Raw genomic sequence first — 19,022 nt, forward strand, 5'->3', positions numbered from 1 at the left:
GGGAAGTATCTAGGGAGGTTGAGAGAGAAAATAGAAGATATGATACTGCAGAAGTCAAGAAAGTTATGTTATTAGCAAAGTTGGACATTTGAAAGAGAGAAAGATCAGGATGAGGAAGATGTTCATTAGGTATAACACCAAGAGAATACTGGCAACTTGAACAAGGACAATACTATTGGTGACTGAACAGTAATGTAGGGTGAAGGTGAAAACTAGAATAGTGAGTGCCAAGAAGATGCATGGTCAGGGTCATCTCCTCCTCCTCCTTTTCCTCCCTCACTCCATCCCTCTCCCCTTTGGCTCCCCTCTCCCACTTCCTCTTTCCTCCTTCCTTCTTTCTTCTTTCTTTTTCTTATTTTTATTGAATGAAACTTACTTAGAAAGTCCTGATAGAGAAAGAGAGTGCATACATGTTCAAGAAAGAACATTGGCTTCTCTAGAGTAGAAAAAAAACAAGCAAAGAGACAAGCTAGGAAGGCATGTGTTCAAGAGAGACCATTGTTATTTATTGTTATTTGGGGGCAACACCTGTCTGTGCTCAGGGTGAGAAGGCTTTTAAGATCTTGATTCCTGGGGGCTGGATAGCTGACTCAATAGGTAGAAATTATGGTTTACATGCAAGAGACCCAGTTCTGTTCTCAGCATTCTATAGTCCCCTGAGCATCCTGGGAGCTATCCTGATCCCTGAACCAGGAGTAGCCCCTGAGCCACCAGGGGTGGCACAGAAAGCAAAACAAGATATAAATTCTTTATTATAGAAGGTGGTTTACTATATAGTAGGCAGGGTCGTAGTTGTGGTGATGGTGGTGGTTTTTGTTTTTTGTTTTTGGGGCCACATTTGGCATGCTCAGGGTTTACTCCTGGCTCCTCTCAGGAATTACTCAGGGAATCATAGGTGGATGCCAGGGGCAAATGCTTGCCTGATTTTTGTTTTTCTATTATCTATAAGGCTTGACAGTTGCAATGAATCAGTGGTGATGGCCACAGAGAGAGAATTTGAAAAGAGAGTCTGTGGTACTGTGATCCCTGAGGAACTCCCAGGCCTGGTGGCACAGAGGTTAGTTTGCCAAGGTCACTAGGCATTGCCTATTGAAAGACTTGTGCATAAAGTAATTGCCCTGACCTATGTATTGCTGCCTTGCATGTAGTCCTTGAACTACCCAAGATTAGGCTATCTGTACCCACTGAGAACTACAGTGATGGCAACTACAATGACTCCATGGAAGTCTCTGTAATACAGTTTGTTCTGAAATGTATTCTCTAAAGTGGTATGAAGGGGGGGTGGTGAGACAGTGAGGATTACTCTCAGGCAGTGAACTCAGTGGCCCACAGAAACTGCAAGGCTTCCGTGCACAGGCCAGGGAAGGGTAAGTGCCTCCAATAGCCTCTCTCAGAAAAGGCGAGGCTGACCACAGCTGCAGACATTTCCTGCTGGTCCACAAAAATATTTTTACCACTTAGCACATGATACCCCTGAATAAAAATTTTATTTCATAAAGAAGTTGAAAACTGAATATACAAAAGGCTATCATTAATAATGTTTTTTATTTTTTAGTTTGTAAAATAGTGCTTCAGTTTCCAGAAGAAGTCCACAAGTTTAAATAGGTTGAAATCTACTGGTCTATGCCACACTTTCCAGCACTAAATTTCTCTTGTACCATATATTGTTTACTCTGTCCTGACCTCTTTTTCTCCTATTTAATTTGAGTTTTGGCCTCTTAACTATTAGTATCCTTCAAATGAATAATTCTCTCTTTAAATTTTTATTCCAGTTGACAATTTTTTGAGTAAGTGACATGAAGTATAAAATAACCCTATCAACCCAAAACCAATACCCCAAATATATCCCCAATGCTAGATCTGCAGACCTACAGTATAGAAATGAAACATCGCAATGTTAGATATTGATAACCAGTGAGTAAAGAGTCAAAAAACTTGAGAAAGAACAAGTTTCCACCAGCAGTGGTATAGAGAAATATATTATATTTGTGCAGTAAAATGACTACATAGCAAAAAAAAAATGAGATACAATAAAACATGTCAGCATGAGTTAATGTGGCAGTCATAACCCGGAGTGGAAGAAAGCAGATTCGAGGGCACGGAGAGATAGCACAGTGGTGTTTGCCTTGCAAGCAGCCGATCCAGGACCTAAGGAGGTTGGTTCGAATCCTGGTGTCCCATATGGTCCCCTGTGCCTGCCAGGAGCTATTTCTGAGCAGACAGCCAGGAGTAACCCCTGAGCACCGCCGGGTGTGGCCCCAAAAAACAAAAACAAAAACAAAACAACAACAACAACAAAAAAGAAAGCAGATTCGAAGCAGCATTGACTCTTTTGTCTGTATCACACTCAAATAGAAACTACACTGGTCTGTGGTTAAAGTCAATACAGTGGTTAGTTCTGTAGGAGAGGGAGGCGGCTGTAGGTAAGCATCTTTTTTTGGTGGTGGTGGTATGTTGAACCACACTGGTAGTGCTCTAGAGTTACTCTTGGCTCTGCACTCATGAATTATTTCTTGAAGTGCAGATAAGACCAAATGGGATGCTGGGATCAACCCCAGATCAGTCATGAGCAAGGCAAGTGTCATACCCACTGCACTATCGCAGCCCCATTTAGGAGAGTATCTTGGGCTATGGGTGATAGTCTTCCTTACATAGCCATGTTGCCTGGCATATTCCTTTAGTAATTCATCACTAGTGGTGTCTCACTTGTGAAGAAATTTGAATAGTTAAGGTAGGGACATATTTTTTTCAGAGTTTTAGTTTTTCACTAGTCTACTCTGCCATGTTCCATTTTTATTTCTTTTTTTTTTTTTTTTTTTTTTTTTGGTTTTTGGGCCACACCCAGTAACGCTCAGGGGTTACTCCTGGCTATGCGCTCAGAAGTTGCTCCTGGCTTGGGGGACCATATGGGACACCGGGGGATCGAACCGCGGTCCGTCCAAGGCTAGCGCAGGCAAGGCAAGCACCTTACCTTTAGCGCCACCGCCCGGCCCCCATTTTTATTTCTTTAAAGGGTGCCCTGTATCACTTAGTGACCCTGATTCAACTCAGGGTCTTAGTGATAGAAACCACACACTTTACAACTCAGCTGCACTCCTTGATTTGTGCACTTTTGTGTGGGCATATTATACTTCTGTAGGAGAGATAGTATAGCAGGAGAGATAGTACAGGAGAGATAGTATAGCTGGTAGAACATTTGCCTTGTATATAGTCTACCCAGATTGGTCCCCCAAGCTCTGCCAGGAGTAACCCCTGAGTACTGCCAGGCATGCTCCTCTCCAAAAAAAAAAAAAAAAAAAAAAAAAGACTGCTTTAAAAGTGCAGCAAAGAGCCTTCAAGGAAATAGATGAGGAAACAGTATAAAACTACGCAAGCAATTAGAATTGGTAGTCCTTTGACCTTTGAATAACATCATAAACCTCATTGTAGCCAATGAGGATTAATCAGTGATTCTGTTATTGCCAACCAAAGGTATGTCATGACTTCAGTGCATTTTTAATTTGGAAGAGAAGCTGCCAAATATGGGATATGAGACAGCATTCACATACTCATTTGGGTATCATGTTGGCTTCTCAAAGGGACCACATAGTTCATTCTCATTGTTGAGTTTGGATTCAGCTAGTGCTCTCAGACTTTCCAATGTATGTGTCTGTTGTTCTGACTAAAGTCTTACAGAACCAAAGTCTTACAGACTTTAGTGTACCTGTTTACCCTTTGCCCTATGTTTTTATTACTTTTTTTAAATTGCTTTGATCTTGTTCAGTCTCAGATATCTTAAAAAAAATTGTAAATTTGGGAAATATTTTCAGTTCCAGGTTCTGCTTTACTAGCTTGGTAGGTTTGTATGCAGAAAGTACAACCTTATTGAGACATTTTAGTTTGTCAAATAAAATTAAATCTATCTCCACTTCATTTAAAAGTATACAGCTATCTCAGCCGCCTCTGTGTTGCCTGTTCACCTTGGAACTAGTGGACACGGTGTCAAATGAGGCGGAAAGAAAAGCTCTGGGCAGGGTTTGCCCGCTCGAGACCCACCTGTCTCGGGCCAGGAACTGCCTTGGGAACAGGTTTAAAAAAATTTTTTTTAAATAAAAAATTAAAAAAATTAAAAAAAAAGTATACAGCTATCTCAGTCTAAAGCAATAACTATTTTTGGATTATTAGTTGTTTGCAATTGGCTTCTTCGTGATTATTCCCTTTATATGTTGAAAAAAAATCTGAAGTCAGTTTTCTTGAATCAACAAGCAATGTGTTAGCTTCTTCATATTTAGGTTTATTTCAGGTGGAACTTGGATTTTTCTCTTTTTGGAAGTTGGTGTCTCACTTGTGAGACAGTTACCCGAATAAGAATTTGAGGATATGGGGCCAGAGCAGTGACTCATGCCTTGCATGAGTGGCTGACCTAGGAGGAATCATGGTTCGATCCCCCGGCATCCCATATGGTCCCCCAAGCCAGGAGCAATTTCTGAGCACATAGCCAGGAATAGCTCATTCACTTGGTGTGGCCCAAAATTCAAAAAAAAGAATTTGGGGGTAGTAGTGCTGTTTACCATAACTGGAGAAAACGACTTCTTGAGTGTAAGATGGAGGGTCAGATAGCAAGTTGAAACTATGTTACATGTGAGTCATCACATGAAATTGCCTAGAAACCATCTTAGAAGTATATGTATATGGGATATAGGTGTCAGAGTTGTCTACAGTGGTGACATCTGATGCTTCTAGAGTACATGAGATGACCTATTAGAAGGAGTATAGAGTAAGAAGTCATGGCAAACACCGTCTTTCAAAAACAGTTTAAAATTTGTTTCTCCTGTTTTCTGTCACTCTCAAAACACTAATTCAAAAGTATATGAGCACCCCTGTGTTCACAGCAATATTATTTACTATAGACAAAATATGGACTCTGCCTAAATATCCACTGATAGATGGGTCGATAAAGAAGTTGTGTGTGTGGTGTGGGGAGGGTTTACACACACATTCAGTTACTCTCTCAATGGAATATTTCTTTGCCATTAAGGAAATAAAATCATCCATGCCCTTTGTGACAAAATAGGTGAAATAAGGAAGTGAAGACAATTATTGGATAGCATCGTACATATATGGACTATGAATATGAACTGGCAAAATATAAGAAAAGTAACTACTAGGTTTGGTGAAAATTGGTGACAATTAGAGAGTAGATTAGACAATTAGACAATTAGAGAGTAGTGGTGGTGGGATGGCTTTGGAAATTTGTCAAAGAAGTGGTAAGAAATACATACATATAGAAGTGTGAAGCTGAGCCCTTGAAGTTTCATAATTGTAAACCAATGATAAGTAAAGATAAAATAAAAGTTTTCTGTATGCACACATCTATGAAAAAGTAGGAAAGTGCAGGAAATTCACATACACTTCAAGTCTATTATCATAGAAAATAATTTTAAGCCTTGAAATATTTTCTTCTGAATATTTTTGCTTGTTTTTGGACCAACCCAGTGGTGCTCAGGGCGTACTCCTGGCTGTGCTAGGGGTTCATAAGGAGTGCCAGGAAGGAAACCTAGATTGGCTGCATGAAGCCAAGTGTCCTGTTCTCTGTCCCACCTTTATACTTCCCCCTTTTATTTCTTGAATAGGTATCATACCTGATGATACATGTGGGCCATGCTGTACTGGAGTTTAACTCAGGGCCTCACAGATGCTAAACACGTGGTCCAATTGAGTTATTCCCCCAGCCATACATAAAACATTTTTACAAGTGTATTCCACTTAAAAATACAGGGAATTTTATTCACTCATAAATGAGAAAAAAAAAAGAGACATTGATTCCTGTTGTAAAATAATAATCAAACTCTGGCTAGACCTTATATTTCTGTTTCTTTGAATTTATTAATGCTTATAATTAAGTTGTAAGGAAGTTGCTATATCACTGTAGGATAGATTAAATAGAAGAAAGACAGGATACTTAAGGTAGAGTTATGGGAAAGAAGAAATAATGACAGTAGTTCTACATAATTTCTGTGCAAAATGATGAAATGTTATTGTAAGTGCAGTGATTTTTTTTTAGTCTATGAACGTTTTAGAAAAGAAATGAAAAGGGGCCGGAGAGATAGCATGGAGGTAAGGCGTTTGCCTTTCATGCAGGAGGTCATCGGTTCGAATCCCGGCGCCCCATATGGTCCCCTGTGCCTGCCAGGAGCAATTTCTGAGCCTGGAGCCAGGAATAACCCCTGAGCCCTGCCAGGTGTGACCCAAAAAAAAAAAAAAAAAAAAAAAAAAAAAAAAAAAAAAAAAAAAAAAAAAAAAAAAAAAAAGAAAAGAAATGAAAGAATAGACATGGAGATATCTTACAAAAGCCAGTTAACTTTATTTTTTAACTAACTAGATATTTTACTTGAAGAATACATTTAGAAAAATTAACATCAAATACAATTTTGTTCCAAAATGAAGTCAGTGCATTCTTGACAATACTGCAGTGCAAATGGTAAAAGAACAATACAATAGTTCAGGGCTAATTTGTGTGGAGGATGGACAATTGTCCATTTGAACATCAGTGACTGATGATTATTTTTATGAGGAAAGTTCACATAGTTTTTCCTCTTAAAATATCAAAATGCAATAATAATGTCTTTATTCAACTTACTATCTTTTTTTCTTACGTACTTGGATGTGACATCCATTTTCACTGGATGTAAACAACTGTTCTTGGGAACAGTAGCTAGTAAAGTGATTTGAAAGCTGCTTGACAATGATGAAAAAAAGAGTTATTTTCCCCAAAGGACTGAAGTTAGACTGACAATTTTTATGCCAATGGAAGGCTAAGTTTTTACCACAAAAATTTCCCTGTAACCTTTCATGATTGAAAACATATTACTTGGTATTCCAAAACACAGGCAAATTAGTGAGGAGAGTTTCTAAAATAAGCTGAAGGGGTAGACATATAATTTGTGGATGACATGTCATGATAGTAAAGTGTATTTCCTTCTGTGTTTTGTTTTAGATGGTAGAAAGTCTATGGAACTCCACAGTTCAGTCTTTAACATGCTTGTGCAGCTGTAAGATGAGCACGCTGGATTTTTAAGAGGCTACTTGTCTCAAGTGTCTGTATCTTACTACATAACGTTTATTTTCAATAGTCTGTTTTCTCCCCTTATATTATGCATGCAGTGGTGCTTAGGAATGTTATAGGATTTGGCATTGTCTTTGAAGTGACTATCTGTAGCCTCATTATTACAGGGCCATTCTTTTAAAACATATATTTTAAGGAACCAATATGAGATTTGGGATTGCTATGTTGAATGAACCCAGTAGTACAGTGACATAAAGGATCTGGTGAGTGTTTAGAGAGTAACTTCACCTAGGTCTGGAGAGAGAGTACAATGGGTAGGGTGCTTGCCTTGCATGCGACCAACCTGGGTTTGATCCTTAGCATCCCAGAGATCCCCTGAGCACCTGAGTACAGAGCACAGTTCCTGAGCACAAAGACTGGAGTAAACCCTGAACACTGCCAGGTGTGGCCCAAAAACAAAAAAGAAAAAAAAAAAAAAAAAAGAAAGGAGGTAAGTAACTGCATCTGTAAATCAAGCCAGACTAGTCACTGGTTGCCGCTACTCTAAGTAAGAGTATGTGGTAAGAAGTGATGCAGTGATCCTGCACACAGGTCAGTCAATGACAGGATTAGTTGTTGACTCTTAAGGCAAACTAAAAGTCTCTGGAACATTCCACATTCTTATCACTCTGGATTCGATTCTCTGAAATGTAAAGTGAGGGAGGTGAGTAATTGTTTTTCAGAACTGTTTATTTTGATACCACTGAATATTTTCAAAAGGTTAGGAATTTCCATATCCTTTTTACTAGATTTGCTGACTAGTTTGTTTTTTATCACTTCCCTTATCATTATTTGGTATTATGTCCCCTCACCTTTAATATGTTGTGTATTTCCTAAGAGCAAGGAGATTCTTTTTTTTTTTTTTTTTTTTTTTTTTTTTTTTTGTGCCTCCCCCAAGGAGAGGTTCTCACATAACCACAGTACAGTTATCATCCGTAGGAGATTTTACATTGGATCAGATAAGTATCTTGTTTTAAGTCCATATTTAGATTTTTCCCTTTCTTCCAGTAATGTCTTTTTTAGCTGTCCTCTATCCCTGCTCCATTTGGATTCCTTTTATATCTGTTTGGCCTCTTTTATTCTGAAATGAATGGACTAACAGGAGTGAGGTTAGTTGAGTGTACATTTTTCATTGCATGCTTTCAGCATGGATACCCATTTTGGCATCTTATCTGAAGCACACTGGCAGATGTTTTTATATAGTAGGTCTCATGAAATAAATACTCTGTTCTATTAGCTTATTAGTTGCTACTTTTTTCAGCAGGTAAACTTAGCTTTCTTTGCCAATAACCATTGTGCCTTAGTGAGTCTTAGAATACCGATATTCTTGGGTACAAAATCGTATTTAGTATACAGAAATGACAGCGTTAGGCTTTTTGTTTTTCAGGCCATCTTTCTGACATATGATGCTGCTGTTTTACTACTTGAAATGTTTTTGTATATTCTTGATTTGACATCTAGGGTTTGAGCTGTAGTTTGTCTGAGGCCAAGCAAGGAAAGGTGTCAGGTGTCCACTGTCTTTCTCCTTAAGGCCAGAAGTTCAGTTTCTGTTCCCAGTGCCTGTTCTCTGGAGGATGTGGAACTGAGTAGCATATGCCTGTGATCCCAGAATCACTCAGCACCTTTCCAAGTTTTTCCACTCAAAGGTGGGTAAGAGGTATTTTGTTTTTATTGGTGTTTCTGCTTTGTGGTGTGTTTTGTCTTGGGGCCACACCAAGTAATACACATAGGATTACTGACTAGATAGAAGCTAGGGGTCATTCCTAGTAGTGCTTGGGGACGAAGTAGTGCAGTGTCAGGGATCAGTCCTGCACACAAAGTATGTACTCAATCTATTGGGTTCTCTCTCTCTCTCTCTCTCTCTCTCTCTCTCTCTCTCTCTCTCTCTCTCTCTCTCTCTCTCTCTCTCTCTCTCTTCCTCTCTCTTTCTCCCTCTCTCTCTCTCTCATCCCATATTGTTTGATGTTTTATAACTTTTGACAGTTAATATTCTGCTTCTAGTTTCATGAGATGTGTAGATTTCCCCAGTTCAGATTTTCCTTAAAAACTCCTGGCCTAAGGCTGGAGTGATAGCACTGCTCTAGGCTTTTATTTGCCTTGTATGCTGTCAACCTAGGACTGACCTGAGTTTGATCCCATACAGTTCCCTGAGCCTGGGCCCGGAGAGATAGCACAGCGGCGTTTGCCTTGCAAGCAGCCGATCCAGGACCAAAGGTGGTTGGTTCGAATCCCGGTGTCCCATATGGTCCCCTGTGCCTGCCAGGAGCTATTTCTGAGCAGACAGCCAGGAGTAACCCTTGAGCAACACCGGGTGTGGCCCAAAAAACAAAAACAAAAAAACAGTTCCCTGAGCCTGCCAGGATTGATTCCTGAGCACAGAGCCAGGAGTAACCCCTGAGCACTGGGTGTGGCCCAACAACCTTCTCCCTCCCCCCCCCCCAAAAAAAAACCCTCCTGGCCTAAAGGAAATCAGATGAATAATAAATTCAGTAGGGTTTTTTTTTCGGAGGGGTGTGCTTTTAAGTGTTATTCATGATGTTCAGGGTCCTTCTGAATGAGATTTAGACCATCAATTTAATGCAAGGGTCCAATGATGTACTGCTCAGCTCTTGTGATCCTGGGGACTATCCAAACCACCCTGGTGGTGCTTATGGGCATCAGAGCTTCACCTGGTAGTACTCCATCTGTTGCCCCACTACTACCTCTTCAGTCTGGTACAGTTTTATTTTTATTGATCGAGAGTCTGTGACATATGTGTTAATTTTGGTTTCTCAAGCATGTTATTTCAACATTTTCATAGTACAGTTTGTTGTTGTTGCTTGTTTTATTTTTGGGACCACACTTGGTGGTGCTTAGGGGTTACTCCTAGCTGTGCTCTCAGAAATTACTACTGGCAGATTACAGGAACCAAATGAGATGCTGGGAATTGAACTCAGGCTGGCTGCATGCAAATGCCTTACCTGCTGTGCTATCACTTTGGCCCCATGCAGTTTTATTTTATTTTTAAATTGAGATTCTGTGATTTAAATACTGTTAGTGATGGTTTTCTATGCACATAATTTTAGTACCACACCTATTACCAGTGTACCAAGCCCCTCCATTTTCCCCATACCACCACCAACTGAATTGTGTGGGTCAGTTCTCTCATTGTGTTGCCTTTGGTTCTTTATTGCTATCTTGCTGTGTGTCTTTAAGTCCCACATATGAGAGAGATCATTCAGTAATTAGGCCATTCTTTATGACTGACTTCACTCAACATGATAACCCTCTCGTTCAGGGGTGGCAAACAAGTTCGACACAAAGAACCAAAATTTTAAACTGTGAGAGTCAGAGAGCCACACCACGCAGTGACCTGCCAAAACAGACAAACACTCACACAAAAGCATATAATTTTAACAATCATATATTAAACACATATTGCATTTTGCCATTTTGAGTGAGGGTAAAAATCCTATTTACCACCCCTGCTCTAGTTCTTTCCATTTGCTACATATTGCATGATTTTTTCTTTCTTGGAGCTGTATAGTATTATATGTTGTGTGCATATATATTTAGTGTATATATATTTGTACATAAATAATAACTTTCTGATCCTTTTAGTCATGTTTGGGCATTTGAATTAGTTTGATACCTTGATTAAAGGACTATTTTGTTTATTGTATGATTCTACAAAGAAGATAATTAATTTCTGTGTTCTGTACTATTTAAATTGTCTTACCATAATATCCGTAATAATGGATAAAATGTTCTCTCCAAAGTTTATATAGGAATTTGTTTTCTTAGGAAGCGATTTCTAGGGCAAGGTGATTAAAGGGTTCTCACTCTCTACTACCATCCCACATTGTCATCTTTTTTTTTTATAATTATCTTTATTTAAACACCGTGATTACAAACATGATTATAGTTGTATGATTACAGACATGTAAAGAACACCCCCCTTCACTAGTGTAACATTCCCACCACCAATTTCCCAGATCTCCCTCCTCCCCCCCCACCTGTACTCGAGACAGGCTTTCTACTTCCCTCATTCATTCACATTGTTATGATAGTTTTCAGTGTAGTCATCTCTCCAACTGCACTCATCACTCTATGTGATGAGCTTCATGTCATGAGCTGCACCTACCAGCCCTCATCTCTCTTGTCTCTGAGATACTGTTAAAAATGTCTTTCATTTTTCTTAAAGCCCATAGATGAGTGAAACCATTCTGTGTCTTTCTCTCTCCCTCTGACTTACTTCACTCAGCATAATAAATTACATCCATGTACCACATTGTCATCTTAGGTAAAATAAAACCCTTTTGTGGTAAAAAAAAAAAAAGAAAGAAAAAAGAAAAGGAATTTGTTTTCTTTTTTAAATTAAATTTAATTTTTTTGGAATTTGTTTTCTCAATATTTTTATTATCAATATGCTTCCTTTTTATTTAATGATTTAAAATTTTTGTTAGTTATAAAATTGTTAATTTTTTGTACAAATAATATTTGTGATTAGTATGGTTTACTTCTTCAAGAATATATTTTAGATGATTAGAATTTCAACATATAAAGTACAATTAGAGTTTTTACCCTAATTTTTTTGGATACTTACTTAGAAGTGACCTAAAATGGTAAATTTAAGTGACATGCTTTTTTTTAATATGGCTTATAATGTTATGTGATTGGATGTATGTACAATGAAATTATATGATTTGTATGCACAGTGTGAGTGGTGACTGAGATGATGTTGAAGCATTTATTCTGTTATTTGACCTGTCAAAGGTAAGACCAAAGCCACAAGAGGTTCTCAATTAACTTCTGGCCTTATTTCATGAAGCTCAAGTTGCATTGGAGGCCAGTTCCTAACTGAAAGGCCCAAAGGCTGTGCAGGATAAACTGGTACCCAGTTAAGGTCTCAGTTCTTGTGACAAAGAATGAAAACGATGAATGGATGGTTGGTAGGCTGTACCCAGCTATCACAACATCATGATTAAGGCTCTTTCTATGCTGTATCCCACTGCTCTTTTTCCTCTGACTAGGTCACCTTTTAGTTATAATAACTTTTACCACATTGCTTTCCATAATTTTTTTGAGATTATTTTTTCCTTAGTTAACTACGTTGTTTTATCTCTTTTTTGATTTTGGACCAAATCCAGAGGTTCACAGGGCTTTCTCTTTGCTCCGTACTGAGAGATCACTCCTGGCAGAGCTCAGGGGACCATATGTGGTCCTAGGGATCAAACTGGGGACATTCACATGCAAGGGAAGCACCTTAATCCCTGTGAAGTCTTTCTGGCATTTTAATTTATTAGGTATTATTGTTATATGCTTTAATGTTTTGGTTGGTTGGTTGGTTTTTGGCAGCACTCAGGGGCTACACTCCTGGCTCTATGCTCAGAAATCGCTCCTGGCAGGCTCAGGAGACCAGATGGGATGGCAGGATTTGAACCACCAACCTTCTGCATGAAAGGCAAATGCCTTACCTCCATGCTATCTCTCCGGCCCCATGCTTTAATGTTTTATGAGCACAGTTTTCACCATCTTCAAAAAAATTAATGTAGTGAAACGTGAGTGGTCAGAGAAGAGAAAACAGAATAAAAAAAAAAGAGAGATTGAGAGAGAAATTCTGTATAGAAGAAAAAAACCAGCTCCTATCCCTTATTTTTTGTAACCTTGGTCCTGTTGTCAGAGTCTAAACTTGTTTTGTTTTGTTTCATTAGTTTTGTTTTTGTATAGTCCACATTATGAGTGAAATAATTGGTACTTTTCTTTATCCTTTTGATTTCTTGCTTTGCTTGACTTGTCTGACTTGTTTATTCATGTTGTGACAAAAGGCAAGAATATTTTTTTCCATATATCTGAGTAATACTGCTTTGTTTTTTTTCAAGACCCCATCCTTGTCCACTGTTCTGTCATGGTACTTAGGTTCTTTCCATTTCTTGCTGTTGTGAATACCTGTGTAGTGAATGGGTATGCACAATTCTTTCCTGATTTTCATGTTCCTCAATTTGATACATAGTGGAATTGCTAGATCAGATGATCAATACATATATTTTTATTCCAAGAAACCTCAGTGCTTTTTTTTTTTTTGAAATAGGGACCACACCAATTTATATCACCAACAACAGTATGTGAGGTTTCTTTTTGCTTCACACCTTCAACCAACATTTATTCTGGGCTTCTCTATGTACACTATTCTCTTCTTTTTTTTTTTTTTTTTGTTTTTGGTTTTTGGGTCACATCTGGCAGCGTTCAGGGGTTACTTCTGGCTCTATGCTCAGAAAATCACCCCTGGCAGGCACAGGGGACCATATGGGATGCCGGGATTCAAACCACTGTCCTTCTGCATGAAGGGCAAATGCCTTACCACCATGCTATCTCTCCGGCCTTATGTACACTATTCTCACAGAAGAGAGATGATACAGAGATCTGCTTCTTGTAGAATGAAATTATCAAATACTTTTCCTTGTTGCTGACCAAGGTTCGATCCTTGGCATTCCATATGGTTCCCTGAGCATTGCCATATATGCCCCCCCCCCAATATTTTCCTTAAATTTAAAAGGGCAAAGCAGTAATATAGAGAACCTACATTATAAAAAGCATTTTTGGTTTGTTTGTTTAAAGGTTTACTTGGTTGTGGTGTTTTTCTTTCCAGATATTGACTATTGATTCATACATTCCAAGTAATGTTCTACTGGTGAGTGATGACCACAGCCCCTAGAAAATGTCAGAGGGGAAGATCAGCAGTAATAGAAATATTCTGTATCTCTCCCTGCCCAATACTATAGCCACTAGCCACATGTGGCTATTTAGTAAATCCCAGAAAAGTGACTGGTGTAGCCTAGGAACACTTTTAAACATTCTTTTTCATTTCATTTCACACTTAGTGACTGCCCTATTGCACTGTTGCAAGCAATACTATTACTTTTCAATAGAGATTCTGTACCTATCACTTTCCTAATTCAGCTATTTTATCTTACAAAAAAAAAAAAAAAAAAGAGTATTGCCCTTGCCCTGCCTTATGCATAGACTTGAGAATCAGATAACATTATGCATGTAAACACTCTTAGGAAACTGAAAATATGAAATGACAGTACCAATATTATGCCACCTCTGCTTTTTCATAGCAAAGCTGAAATGGTAATTTTTTGTTAATTGCATATTATTTCTCCCATTATAGTACTGGTTGTTTCTTTTAGCAAGGACAAATCTAAACAGGGTAAGAAAGCAAAGTTAAAACCCATTATTGTTAAACTGTTGTTAATTATTGCATTAAGCTGTTTATTAATGTTAAACTATCACTGAAATTTATTAGCTCTTAAAAAGACTTGAATGTAAAAATTGAAGACAAGATTGTTTTATGTTGTTCCTTTTTTATTTTTCTTTTGGTTTTTAGGTTACACCTGGCAGTGCTCAGGGGTTACTCCTGGCTTTATGCTCAGAAATCACTCCTGCCAGGCTCTGGGGACCATATGGGATGCTGGGGTTCAAATCACCATCCTTCTGCATGCAAGGCAAACATTCTACCTCTGTGCTATCTCTCCAGCCCTCTGGTGTTCCTTTTTGAGCCATACCTAACAAGGGCTTAGTCCTACCTTAGAGGTAGGACTATCAGGGTATGTGGTGCAGGGAATCAAACTAAGGTTTTCAGTGCAAAGCATGCACTCCAGTCCCTGAGCTCTCTTCTGGCCATGGAAACACATTTATGAAGTAGAAACTTCTTTTCTTATTTGTAATTTGCCTTTGCTTTACCCTTGTCCCCTTTTGTTATTGTTGCATTGACCAGGAGTTGTACATCCTTGGTTGTGATACTTGCCCACTTAATGGTGGAGTTTGCCAGAGTGCACACTCTAGTTGTGGGTGTTTGCATATTTTTGGTTGCAGTGTTTGTCAGGGCTCATAATCATGACACTGGGTTGTGGTGTGCCAGAGATCAATCCTACACTTGGTTGTGGCATTGAAGATCCCAAATGTTAGTGCTGTGGAGATCTGTGCCTTTGTATTGGTATTGGTGATCAAACTCATAATTTCTAGCTTCAAAGACAGGGGCTTTTTGCCTCTGAGTTATTCCAGAATCCTAATGTTCCTGTTTGGAGGAATATGGAGTCAAGGGACCAGAGCAATAGTGTAGTGGGAAGGGCTCTTGCCTTATATGTGACTGACCCAGGTTGAATTCTAGGCATCTCATATGGTCCCCTGAGCCTGCAGGAGTAATTCCTGAGCTCAGAGCTCAGAGTAACCCCTGAGCATCTCTGGGTGTGGCCCCAAAGCCCTTCCCTACACAAAAAAGTCAAGGTAGAATTTTATAAAGAGAAAAGTAAAAGGGACATAAAATCCTACCAGTCAGAATAGCCGTTATCAATGTGATGGTGTCTCCTTCCAGGTTTCTTCTTCAGATATATGTGTAAGTAAAGCCCACTAATGTAGAACTATGCTGCTTTAACCCTCATTTTCCATTTAAGATATATTAATCATTTATTTATGCAATGACTTCAAAATGCCTATAGGTTTCTAACTATAAACATAATGCATTATTTTACAGAATGTAAGTATGACATAGCACCAAATTTACGAAGAGACAGTTCTCTAACAGCTTAGCATTTCCTGTGATTTTGTTTGTTGTATAATACACATACATGTGCACAAACATACTAGTTTTAGATAAAACTGTTCTTTTGTAAAAAACTTTATCACACCAGGCGTACTCTTTTTTGGGGGGAGACATACCTAGCAGCGCTCAGGGTTTACTTCTTTTTTTTTTTTGGTTTTTGGTTTTTGGGCCACACCTGGCGGTGCTCAAGGTTTATTCCTGGGGGACCACATGGGACACTGGGATTCGAACCAACCACCTTTGGTCTGGATCGGCTGCTTGCAAGGCAAGCTGTGCTATCTCTCCGGGCCCAGGGTTCACTTCTGATTCTGCACAGGTTTAACGGGTGGAGCTTGTAAACCATGTGTGATGTTGGGATAGAATTCTGTTTACTGTACACAAGGCAAGTAATCTGTACTATTATCTCTCTGACCCTGGAAATATTCTTTTAAACATTTTTCACATCATCTATGCTTAATCTATTTATTTGCTTAATATGCTGTTATATTTCACAAGTAAAATATAGCATCATTCTATGTTGAGCTTATTTTCAGGTTTTTTTTGCTAGTAAAGATATTCACTGTACTAATACTTGTGTATATGTGTTTCTTAGTATAGATTTCTAGAAGTAAAAAAATGTGTCAAAATGCATGTATATTTAAGTTTGGTTTTTTGCTAGATTTTAATATATAAAAGTTTCATGGTAGGCCATAGGGTATTTATTTGCCTTGCATGTGCCAACCTGAGTTTGATGCCCGGCACCCCCACATCGTCCCCTAAACCCCACCAGAAGTGATCCTTAAAGAAAGAGCCAGGAGTTAGCTTAGCAACAAATGCATTAATTCAAAGAGCATGAGAGTGACTTCACAGTGGTTATTGCCATGTTTATTGGGAGGAAGAACATTTACTATTGATGGTAAATTTTCCTCTTCTATTGTGAAATTTGAGTGGATGAGTTTATATATACATGTCTTTAGGGAATTATAGTTACCCACTGATAAGAATCACTATCTTTACTTCAGTCCTTATTTCTGGGTGTGTAAACTATTTTTTCCTCCTTATTTATCTTCTATTTCCTTAAAAGGGCAGGAAGTAAAAATCTTAGTGACTTTGGCTCTCCATGAAATTTAGTGACTAACGGACATAAAGCTGGTAGTCAGTACTAAATATTTCATTTGATTCATTCAAGCTTCCATTCCTATTTTGGCAGGTTGTTGGGCAGCTTTGACTATGTTTATGAAACACATTTTTTTATTTTCATGTTAGTCACAGAGCTTCGTGCTGGATAGATCCTCAGGATGGTCTTAGGCACATGCTTTCAAATGAGATGCTTGTTTCCTTTGGATTTTTAACTTTATAAATTGAGTTATATTTTAGAGTTAGGAGGAAGGTCCAATGGCTGGAGTAAAGTGACCAGGGAGGTAGTACAGGGGTCTGGATTACTTGCTTTGCATGCAGAGGGCCCTGGTTTGATTCCTGGTACTGCATGGTCCCTAAGTACCAATAGACAATGTTCTGGAAGTCTCGAAGCACTGCTGAATGTGATTGCAGAGTGCTTTATGGCATTATGTTTTTGGGTCCCTAGGGTATGCTTGTAGCTCAATTTCTAGTTTCTTGAGGGATATTCATATTATTTTCCAAAAAGTCTGGACTAGTTGACATTCCTATAAAGGTATAATTTTAAAAGGGAATTCTGGAAAGAAACATGAATGAGAGCTCCTATTTATTCTTTGCCTGTCTAGTATCTGCTCATTTTATTAGGCCATCCAATCATTGGTTCCCCATATTCTTCACTTGAGTTAGGTATATCAGTAGTTGTATTGGAAAATAAGACTCAACCATTTTCATAATAACAAATACCTTGCAGGGGAGAGAAGGATGTGCCTTAACACCTGAGAATAAAGATAGCCATATCAGTAAGGGAAACTCCTCTGTGCACTAGTAGAAAGAAGGGTGTCCTTTGTTATTTATCAGTGTAGTAGACTACAAGCTGGATTTATTTCTGAGGGGGTGAACTTTCTTGCTTGCTTTTCTTCTTTCTCTGGAGCAGCTTGACCCTAACTTGCTGCTTGTCACAAAATTTCCAGGCTCTGCCTCACTTGATGAAAGCTTATTTTTATTCACTTTTGATTTTTAAAGAAATAAACTTAACTCTTTTTAGGGAGCTATGCTCAAAACACTATTTAACATCAAGTATTAAAATAATCTCATGGAGGCTGGAGCAGTGGTGCAAGCGGTAAGGCGTCTGCCTTGCCAGTGTTAGCCTAAGACAGACCGCAGTTCGACCCCCCAGCTTTCCATATAGTTCCCCAATCCCGGAGCGATTTCTTATCGCATAGCCAGGAGTAACCCCTGAGCATCAATGGGTGTGTCCCCCTCCCAAATAAAATAAAATAAGTTTATGGATCTCTCCAATAGCATGATCTAATATCTAGGTTTAGATCTAGTCTGTAATGCTTTTCTTTCTTTTGGTTTTTGGCATTTCCTTCACTTTGGGTCAATTTCTGAGGCATCTCATATTCTGCCTTTATTCCTTCTGTTTTTGTTTTGCTAAAAACATTATCTTCGTAAAAAAAAAAGTATGATGAAGAAGCAGCAATCATTTTAAAACCTTGCGGGAAATTTTATCTACTCAATTTATAATTCTTCATAAGTTAACTTAAACATTTTGTATTTAAAATAGTCACAAATTTGATTGGGGATTAAAGTCAGGTGAATAGAAGGGAAATTGATCATATAATGGAAGGTCAACCTGGAAAAGCAAATATATAATACAAGCATACAAAGGTTCAAAAAGAAGAGTATTGAACCTTACTCTTATTATGTGCCCCCTTTATTACTTTTATAATTCATCTCCTCTGTATGTTTTTAACTGTACTCTTGTCTTCCTCTACTGAATTATATTTCATTCCCTTATAAATAAAATGGTTTTTTTCAAATGTATTTCTGAACACTTTGCTTCATGACTAAACTCTTCAGGACTTACCTTGCCCTCAAGATGAAGTACATGTTGACTTTTTTCTTTGTTTGTTTCTTGATAACACCAGGAACTGAGCCTAGAATCACTTACATGCAAGGAATGTGTTCTGTTGCTCCTCTCAGTATTTTTCTAAGGGGCCAGGGAGATAACTCAACAGATGGAGTATATATTTAACATGTAGAGGTCCTGACTTCCTTCAAGTCTGCTTGGGAGTTCCTGCTCTTCAAAAAAAGAAAATGAATTTGAGTATTTATAAAGAAACACATTTAGGGGCCGGAGAGATAGCATGGAGGTAAGGCATTTGCCTTTCATGCAGGAGGTCATCGGTTTGAATCCCGGCGTCCCATATGGTCCCCCGTGCCTGCCAGGAGCAATTTCTGAGCCTGGAGCCAGAA

General features: G+C 38.5%; 1 protein-coding gene and 1 non-coding gene across 2 annotated transcripts in view; both read left to right on the top strand.

The window, feature by feature from the left end:
• The window catches only part of MYO1D (myosin ID), a 399,577-nt gene that overhangs the window by 28,719 nt on the left and 351,836 nt on the right, over nucleotides 1-19,022 (top strand). The gene's annotated exons all lie outside the window — the stretch shown is intronic.
• Nucleotides 3,938-4,069, top strand: LOC126030650 (small nucleolar RNA SNORA13). The gene has a single exon (XR_007503151.1). It is a non-coding gene; the product is annotated as a small nucleolar RNA SNORA13 (small nucleolar RNA).

This window comes from Suncus etruscus, chromosome 1 (genome assembly GCF_024139225.1).
Source record: "Suncus etruscus isolate mSunEtr1 chromosome 1, mSunEtr1.pri.cur, whole genome shotgun sequence".
NCBI classification, from domain to species: domain Eukaryota; kingdom Metazoa; phylum Chordata; class Mammalia; order Eulipotyphla; family Soricidae; genus Suncus; species Suncus etruscus.